The following is a 10667-nucleotide window of genomic DNA, read 5'->3' as shown; positions in this document are numbered from 1 at the left end:
TTGATTACAAGAGAATCTAGGTTTTGTGTAAGGTTACTGCTGAATCGGGACTACTTTAATTTCTGCCAAATCTAGTTTGCTTGCTCTTTTCATGACCAAAATTGTATAGCTCATAGCTACAACAAAATTAACATTTTGTTACACAGAGTATTTATCTGCATAATTCCTCTATCCAAAAAGCAATAAAATATAATTTAAAAATGTAAAGGAATGACTGGAATGAGCAGAAATAGTACTAAATTTATAGAGGGCAAAATAAGAACTTGTAGGTTTTACAGATATGAAAAATGTATTAGCTATTTCAAATATAAATAACTTCCTAGTAACTCTATGTATATTTACTTCATTTATAGACCCAGTGAGCCATTTATAACTTAGAGAAAAGTTATATTGTTATCAGAAATAAGTGATGGTAGATTGGAAAAGATAAACACAATGGCTTACAAAGAAGGAATAATATCTCCAGGTCCTTAGAATTTATTTTCAGCCTGGGGATACAGAGGCATATTTAGTTGGTCTCAACTCACGGTTTCTTGAGTTGCTGTCTACTTTCTCTTGTGAGAAAGTGAAACCAGGGAAAACATCTTCAGACTGTAAAACTTTCTCAAGAAAACAATTGCTGAACTTGATTTAAGAAGGCTCTGGATAAGTCCCTAGCATATGTGCTACTTTGGCTTTCAAGAAGGGGGCAAAATGGATGGGCTCAGCACGTTCTTTCTATAGCACCACGTGAGTATAATTGATTGCCTCAAATAGCTGTGATACATTTCTGAGAAGGCTAAGTAGCCTTGTAGAAATCGTGACTTATCAACATCATGTAAGAAGGGCTTAAAAAAATAAGTTGATTTTTCTTTTTTTTTTACTAAAAGTTATTTTTTTTCCACCTTTAGCTGACAGATTTTATATTTGCTTCTCTAATATCTTAGGAAATTATCCTCAAAACAAGCAAATGCAAACCAACAAACAAAAACTGGCATAGAATGTGATATTATGGACACTTGGTATTACAAGAAGTAATTAATGCTTAAAATGACTGGCATTAATTCTCTAAGAAGCAGTATAGTATCATTAATACAAAAAAATAAATAAAATGAAAGCAAAATGGAAAGAAGGATGTAAGGAATGAAAGAAAGAAAGAAAAGAGAGAAAGAAAGAAAATAAAGACAAAGAATCTCTGCAATCCTGAAAAAAGTCGCACATGAACATAAATATCATAAATGTACACGAACATTATTAAAGAAAATTAAAAACTTCACAGTTAAGTCTCCACACTAAGCAGTTCACCAGTGCACAAGTGTAGAAGTATGCGTGTAATTAGACATTTCATCTGACAAGCAGGAAAGCAAAGACTGCACAGAACGTGTTAGAGAACTAGAAATACAAAAGAAATTGTATAAAATGTCTTCCCAACTGAAAAAAGCTTCTCTCTCTCTCTGTGTGTGTGTAAGTCATAAACATTGGAACAATTAAAATAATACTAGTTAAGTATACTAATTAGTTGATAAATTGATATTTGTTGAATCATATGGCAAGAGCTAACAAAATTAGAAAATTTCAGAAAACAATAACCTATAGCAATTCTATTACTGGTAATACATTTTTTCTTATTTAATTTTTAAAGAAGGTTTTTTTTCAAAGGAACATTCTTTTAAAATTAACAGCCTCTGAAAAGAACCCACCAAGAGAATGTAACTTTGTTTTAAATAGATGTATCTAAGGCTATTCATCAAATATCAGGTAAAGCAAATAAACTCTGAGGACATTCCAAACTCTGAGTTTCAATGATTGTAGGAAAGTGTTAGATATCACATTAATAAACTTACATATTTTACATTTACATATATAACATAGTTATGTCTGCTATGTAACTAATTTCAACTAAAAAGTTATAATAATTTTGAATAGTATATCAATAAAGTTGAGCAGTATATCAGACTAGACTCATATGACCTTGTTAATAAATAGAAAAATATAATATGTAATAAATAATGAATGGTTCTTAAACTTAATACTGTTGCATTTATGACATTCATGCATACCATACACTTCCATTAGTAATTCATAAGAACTAAGGACTTATTCATCACCTTCAGGAAAACATAGCTAAAGCGAGAAGGAACAAGTCATTGTGAATAAGTGATTCAGTCCATCATAGAGCCCATCTTGTGTTAAAATAAGGTAAAAAAGAAAGAAAGAAAGAAAGAAAGAAAAAACACTCAACATCTCTCTGCCCTTGAAACATTGGGTTTATTTGGCTACAAAAAAAAAAAAAAAAAAAAAAAGAACATTACATTCAAGCATTCATTTCAAGTTTGGAGCTATATAAACTAAAGTAGTTTAACGATATCCTTTTTCAAGTCATTTAAAATGAAAACTCATTAAGGAGCATTCAAAATAAATGTAGAGTGTTGCAATCTGTTACACAAAAAAAGTTATTTTCATAATATGAGTTTAAATTTGTCTAAAGTTGAGCTTTATTGTTCAAGTGATATATTTAGACTTGACATAAGTAGAAAGCCAAAGGTGGTTTGGAGCCATTTCTCTTACATAAAATTTATGAGCTATTGCTATTTATAGTAAGTGATAATAATACTTAAATTTTGTAAAGCACTCTGCTAAGTGCTTTGCTTTCGCTGTGTAATTTACCCCTCACAGTAATTCTACAAGGTAGGACTATCTCCTGAGTAAGTGTCTAAAATAGGAAAAATTTGGTCTTAGAGAGGCTCTATAACTGGACCAAAAGAATTTGATTCTGAATTCCCACCTTTTAAATATTACATTATATTATAATGTTATTATATGTCAAGTTTTTTTGAAAATGTCAAGGACACTGCTTTCAAGGATGAATCCAGTTTTAATAAAAAGCTCATGGATGAAGCAAAATTTTTAAAAGAAAACTTGCAAGATCCAGAAAACACTTGGAAGAATCCAAACTGAGGTAATTTTTATTTTATCTAGTCCAAAGTAGCAATATAGAAATCATAAAGGCAAAATTATCCAATACAAACACACATACTACTCATTTTCTAATAAAACCTGCGAAATCACAAAGTTATCTAACACTTTCCTACAATCATTGAAACTCAGAGTTTGGAATGTCTTCAGAGTTTATTTGCTTTACCTAATATTTGATGAATAGCCTTAGATACATCTATTTAAAACAAAGTTATATTCTTTGTGTTTTCCATGGTGAATAGCATGAGATGATGCAATTTAGAGGCTATTTCACTATTTGAGTGCTTCTGGAAGAGCAGACACAATGGAGAAGGCAATGGTCAATAACATGTTGTTAGTATATGAGCATTAAGAAGACAAACTAACTCTGACAGCTGTTACATTATTCTCTGGCTCAATAGAACCCTACTTCGGAAGAATACAGATGGCATTGAAATGCATGAGAAAAGTATTTATCTCATTCATACTCTAAAAAATCATTTTTATGTTAACATTTCAGCTAAATTGTGATAAGAATTTTTTCAACTTCTTAATCTCTAAATTTTTGTGGAAATATTAGTGGATAAGACAAAGACTATTCAAAGTAAATATTGGTTCTCATGCTTTGTTTGCCAATACTGAATTTCAAGCACATATGTAAATGTGACATTCAAAAGTTTTTTTTTCCAGATCGAGAATGTTTCTCTATAAAACTACACTGAATACTATTTAAATTCCTATATCAGCAATCTTGCATTATATGGATTTTTAAAAAAAAATACATCGAAATACTCAAGGCAGCATCAGTTGCAACAATAAATGAAATAAGTTGTGAACTTTTCAATGATCAAATCTCTTTCTTCAGCAATAGTTATATTCTATATATAGTTAATAACAGTAATTATATTTTAGAACTGAAGATTTATAAAAATTGGAAATTTAGAAGTCTTAGGAAAAGTTTCACACTGAACAGGCTTTTGGGAACATGTCATTTTATTTTCATTCACTAAATCTTTGCTTTTACTTAAAAAGCAATTTTTTGAGAACATGTAATGAACAAAAGCAAAGTGCTGTTTTTGAAATTCATGAATAAGGTAAAAATGCTTCCTCTCTTGAGGTAATACTTTCCTTTGTTATTTCTATTGTTTGGTTACATTCTGCTGGTAGGAATTTGAGTAATAATTTGTTGATAATTCCTCAAGGTGAAAAGATTTATTTCACTGCTCACACAGGAAAAGGATCTGTTAACACAATAGGTATCTGGAGCACTCTCATTGAAGCAATTCTTCACATGTTTCTAGTTTATCTTCATACAGAGTCAGATTATATTAGACAACATTGGATAGTTTTTAAGTGACATGAGGAGATTTTCTTTTTCTTTCTGCAGTTTTCAGGTGAGCATTTGAAATACTTTCCTCTTGAGAAAACCCGGGAATTAAAAACCACAATTGGTATAAAAGAATAAGAAGAAAATTCTGATGAATTATCTATAACTTATATGATTATTATATTTCCATTTGATTATTCTTCTCATAAAAGATCAATTCTATAATTAATTGAATGTGCTATAAAATTTTTAGCAAAAATGATAGAATAATATACATAAGCCTCACTTCTCCCTAGCTCTCCTTTGATCACTGCAATAGCCTGTTTGCATTACTGTTGAGATATACCGAAGCTGGGTAATATGCAAAGGAATGAGATTTATTTGACTCACGGTTCTACAGGCTATACAAGCATGACACCTGCATCTGTTCAACTTCTGTTGAGTGCCTTGGAAAGCTTTACAATCATCGTAGAAGATGAAGGGGGAGCCAGTGCATCGCATGGCAAGAGAATGAGGGAGGAGATATACCAGAATCTTCTAAACAACTAGATCTAACTTTAGTAGAGTCTCTCTGTGGGGACTCTGCTCCTGCAGTGGGTTTCTGCCTTGGCACCCAGGCTTTCTGATATCTCCTCTGAAATTTAGGTGAAAGTTGCCAAGCTCCCTTCACTCTTGCATTCTGCACACCGGCAGGCTTAACATCACACAGAAGCCACCAAGACTTACGGCTTGCACCCCCTGAAACAGTGGCCTGAGCTGTAGGCCCTTTGAGCCACAACTGGAACTGGAGTAGCAGGGATGCAAGGAGCAGGGTCCTGAGGTCACACAGGGCAGTAGGGCCCTAGGCCTGTCCCTAAAACCTATTCTTTTCTTCTAGGCTTCTGGGCCTATGGTGAAAGGGACTGCCTCACTGATTTCTAAAATGTCTTTGAGGCTTTTTTCCCATTATCTCAGCTATTAGCATTTGGCTCTGCAGAGTTATGCTAACCTCTGTAGAGAGTGGTTGCACCACATGCCACTTGAATTTCTATCCTGAAAATGATTTTTCCTTCTCTATCACATGGTCAAGTTGTGACTTTTCCAAAGTTCTATACTCTGCTTCCCTGAAAATTTTGCTGCTTAGATATTTCTTCTGCTAGATACGTTAGGTCATCACTCTTTAAGTTCAAACTTCCACAGAGTCCTGGGGCATGGGCACAATCAGCCAAGTTCTTTGCTAAAGTGTAACAAATGTGACCTTTGCTCTAATTCCCAATAACTTTCTCATTTTCATCTGAGACCTCATCAGCCTGGTCTTCACTGGCCGTATTTTCGTTAGTATTTTGGTCACAACCACTTAACAAGTCTCATGAAGTTCTGTACTTTTTCTCATCTCCCTGTTGTCTTCTCTGAGACCTCCAAACTCTTCCAAACTCTGCCTGTTCCCCACTACCAAAGATACTTCCACGTCTTCAGATATTTTTATAGAAATTCCCTACTCTTTGGTACCAATTTTCTATATTAGCTTGTTCGTACTGCTATAAAAAAATACCTGAGGCTGGGTAATTTATAAAGAAAAGAGGTTTATTTGGCTCATGCTTCTCCAGGCTGTAAAAGCATGGCACCCACATCTGTTGAGCTTCTGCTGAGGCCCTCGGGAAGCTTAGAATTATGGTGGAAGGTGAATGGAGAGACAGTGCATCAAGTAGCAACAGTAGGAACAAGAGAGAGAGGTAGGAGGTGACAGGCTGCTTTAAACAACCAGATCTCACTTGAACACAAACAGTGAGAGAGCTCATTTATTACCACAAGGGCAGCACCAAGCTATTCATGAGGGATCCACCCCCATGACCCAAACACCTTTCACTAGACCCACCTCCAACACTGAAGGTCACATTTCAACATGAGATTTGGAGGGGAGAAAACATACAAACCATATGAAACACTTTTGAGAAAACAATTTCTGTATATCAGAACAAGTAAAAGTAAAAAAAAAAAAAAAAGCAGAAAAAGGAATAAAGAATCTATCTTATCTAACTTGTTAAGAACATTTCAATCAGTGTTTAAAACTAAAAATTCCCACAGTCTCTGAAAACCTAGCATATTCAAGACTGCTAAATTCTCAAATTAGCAATTTAACTATTGGCCTTAAAATGGATCTTGCCATTTTTTACCCATAAAGTGTATGTAGGTTGTTAGAATCTTATCTACAGGACTTAGACCTGAATCAATATTCATATAAAACAGAATTTCTTTTGATTGGGAAAGTAAAGTCATACTAAATGGCTTAGCAATACCATGAGAGTTTTCTGAATTCTAAAATCACTATTTTAAGAATTCAGAAAATAGTTTTGAGACCCAAGAAGAGTAGTAATTTTAAAGATAAACATAAGCTTTAGATTTGCGATCTATGTGTGAGAGCATTTTGTCTTTAATCACCTTTCTGACAGTTCATTAAACTAAATCTGATAGTTATATGCAACATTAGGAAAATAATTTATTGAATGGTGAGATTCTGTTTTTGAAATATTAACCAATTCTTCTTCACACTCGATTTTCTATTACTCTTGATTGCTCTCACTTTTCTACATTGGAACTGGCTTTATTCATTCCTCAGAAAAGGAGTAATTCAATTGATAATATAGAAAATATAAACTTTTATAGTTGGAACTTAGCAAGTGTAAGCCCTGTGAAAAGGGAGTAAGTTCTGATGAAGATATCAGAGCTAGAAGAAAACATGATGCTATTTAAATTATCAAACCCTCAGGTGACCTGATGGGCTTTTCTGTGTCGCAGGTTAGTAATGAGTAGGATGAGGAGCAAGTAATACTGATGAGTCCTTGAGAAAAGACTCTAGGGGAGACAAATGGATAGGTAGAGAGATAGATAGATAGACAGACAGGTAGATGATAGATAGATAGATAGATAGATAGATAGATAGATAGATGTAGGAATTTTAAATATGAGGGAAATATTACTCCTAAATAGAGTATGAAGTGGCAGCAAGGCCCTAGAGTGTAAAGGGCATATCATATCTCGTATCTGGGATGAAATCAGACTCCCCTGAGCATGCCCTGGAGAATTAACATGTTGCCAGGGCATCTTAAATAGTAGGACACAAATCTTAAAGTATCTTAAACAATGCCACAGAATATGATGTGCTTTTTCAAAAATACAAAGATAAAACTTGGGAATAGAGAACACTGAAAGCAGTTAATTTTTAGCCAGATTAGAAAAAAGGTAAGAATGTGAGAAAATACAACAGTGACTTGCATACAGCTAGGGTAAGATATTAGAACAACTCAAAATGTCTCCAGAGATGCTATCATAGGTTGGAAGAGACATCGAAGATCATATAACTAGTCCTTAAGTTCTTTACATTACGTATGCCCAAGAACTTAGACTCAACCTCAGCAGCGTGATGGGGGAGATCCAAATGTATTAGCATTAACTTTTTACTATTAAGAAGAAGGGGGACATAAATAGATCTTGTTTTGCATAAAGTATTATGTATTCAGACTTATTTCCACTGCACATATTATCTGAGAAACAATAATGCTCACCTTTAATCTCAAACAAATTATTAATGAATCATCTCTTTCTTTTTTTTTTTTTTTTTTTTTGAGATGAAGTCTCACTCTGTTGCCCAGGCTGGCATGAAGTGACACGATCTTGGCTCACTGCAACCTCCGCCTCCCCGGGTTCAAGGAATTCTCCTGTCTCAGCCTCCAGAGTATGTGGGATTACAGGCGCCAGCCACCACACTCAGCTAATTTTTTTATTTTTAGTACAGATAGGGTTTCTCCATGCTGGCCAGGCTGGTCTCAAACTCCTGACCTCAGATGATCCAGCCACCTCGGCCTCCCAAAGAGCTGGGATTACAGGCGTGGGACACCACGCCCAACCATGAATCATCTTTTATAAATGACATGTATTGTGTGAGTTCTGAATGTTTATAAGGAGTTCATATTCAGTATTGTTTAAAAATAATAATAATGCCATGATATTTTAAAATTCTAAATTGGTTATAAATGATATATCTACTTGTTGATAATTTGTGTATTGGAATGAACAAAAAGTTATTTAATTTAGGTAAATTGACAACATTCAACCTAACAAAGGTAGTTATTTTTTACTGCATAATCTAGTATACTCCCTATAAAAGTAAAGTAAGAAATGTTATATATCATATATATGTGTGTATATATATACATATATACATATAAATATGTGTGTATTTTATATATATGTATATATAATACACACATATGTATCTGTTCTAATTCCTTGATTAAAAGGGACTTCCATTCTATACTTACTAAGGAGAAGAAAATAGAAAAATGTGATTCGGATGACTATCCCATATTTAATACTAAAAGTGACAATCCTGGTACAAAAGAATATATAATTATTCATATATATATATGAAAAGCTGGTAGAATTTGGAAGTTATAGCGATTCAATAAATATTTATTTTTCTTTTTTTTTTTTTCGAAACAGTCTCACTCAGTCTCCCAGGCTGGATTGCAGTGGCACCATCCCAGATCACTGCAACCTCTGCCTCCCGGGTTCAAGTGATTCTCCTGCCTCAGCCTCCCAAGTAGCTGGGATTACAGGCATGCATCACTATGCCCAGATAATTTTTGTATATTTAGTAGAGACAGAGTTTCACCATGCTGGTCAGGCGGGTCTCAAACTCCTGACCTCAAGTGATCCACCCACCTCAGCCTCCCAAAATGTTGGGATTACAGGCATGAGGAACAAGGCATGGCCATCAATAAATATTTCTTGAGTAAGTTTATTACTTAAGAAAAAATTGATAATACAAAATTAAATTCATTGTGGAGGTTTGTTTGCATATAATAATCTACACATGCCACATTTCCATTTGGGGTTTCATAATATTCAATTTACATAAAATTTTTAAATATGATGGCTTTTATATCTCACTGTCTTTTATTTAATTTGATTGCAATCCGCGGCTGATGTAGGATTCCACATTGTTTAGATGGGTAATTTACCTTACATAGCCAGATGAAAAATAATTCATTTAAGAGCAAAGTAGGAAAAGCCACATTCAGTTACCAAGTCCAAAGTACTGGCTTGTTTAACAAGACACTGTGACAAGTCAGTAGCGTCAAAAATCTAGACGCCTGAATAACACATAAGGATGGGGAAAAGACACTATAAAAGTGGAAACTGCTGGTCTCAGTGGCTTATGACTGTCACCCCAACTACTCAGGAGGTTGAGGCAGGTGGAGCCCTGGAGTTAAGGACCAGCCTGAGCAACATGATGAGGCCCCATCTCTAAGAAATTTTTAAAAATAGCCAGAGAGGGCGGCAGGCACCTAAATTCTCAGCTACTCAGGAGGCCGAGACAGGAGGATTGCTTGAGCCCAGGAGTTTAAGGCTGCAGTGAGTCATAATCATGATGCTGCACTCCAGCTGGGGCAACAGGTAAGACACCATCTCAAAAAAGAAAACAGAAAAAGTGGAAACAAAATGAGAGTGTCCAAAGAATTGCCATCAACAAAACCAGGATGCACAAATATGTTTTTATGTTCATGTATCTGAAATTATGAGTATATTAGACACATCATGTGAGATGGGGCTACCATGAAGATAGCCTCTATAAAGTATATGCTGTAGTAATATCGTAATGAACAGTCTTCACTTAGAAAGCAGCTTTTGTACAGACCAATTGGCAATTGATTAGAACATTCCTACTGCAACAGAAGGTGCTCTTTATTTGAAGAGCCTCATTAAACCAAAGTCTCAGTGTTATAACATTACAGCGTAACTGGAGTACTAAAGTTTTCTTACAATAATGGTATTTGAAGGCCACACTAGGAAGAATTAATCTTCATTAGGAGTAATGTTCATAAAGAGGGATCTAGACTATATTATGTGTTATGTGTATGTTTATACTCCACATGTTTATACATATTGTACAGATCTATACATTTTTATATATATCTCACACAAAAATTACATGTATACACACATATGTACATATATGTGTGTATATGTGTGTGTGTATATATGTATGTGTGTGTATCTGTATCTATATTTCTATATATCTATCTATATCTATATCTATATCTATATCTATCAGAGAGGAGAGAGAGAAAGAGAAAAGGAAAGAAAAGGAAAGATTTTAAGGAACCCGGGACTAGCAAGTCTAAATTCCATAGGGAAGACCAGCAGACTAGAAATTCATGTTGGAGTTAATATTGCAGTCTTGAGAGAAAAATTCACAAAGCAGGCCAGGCAGGCTAGAAACTCAGAAAGAGTTTGTATGTTACAGTCCTGCTTCAGGAAACTTCTGTCTTCATTCTGAAAGCTTTCGAGGGATTGCATGAGGCTTACCAAATCAACTGGACACCAAAGTTTGGCCAAGATAACACATAAAATTAGCCATGACAAA

Source organism: Pongo abelii, chromosome 4 (assembly GCF_028885655.2).
Source record: "Pongo abelii isolate AG06213 chromosome 4, NHGRI_mPonAbe1-v2.0_pri, whole genome shotgun sequence".
NCBI classification, from domain to species: Eukaryota; Metazoa; Chordata; class Mammalia; order Primates; family Hominidae; genus Pongo; species Pongo abelii.
The sequence above is the reverse complement of the archived record's forward strand: the minus strand, read 5'-3'. Positions refer to the sequence as shown.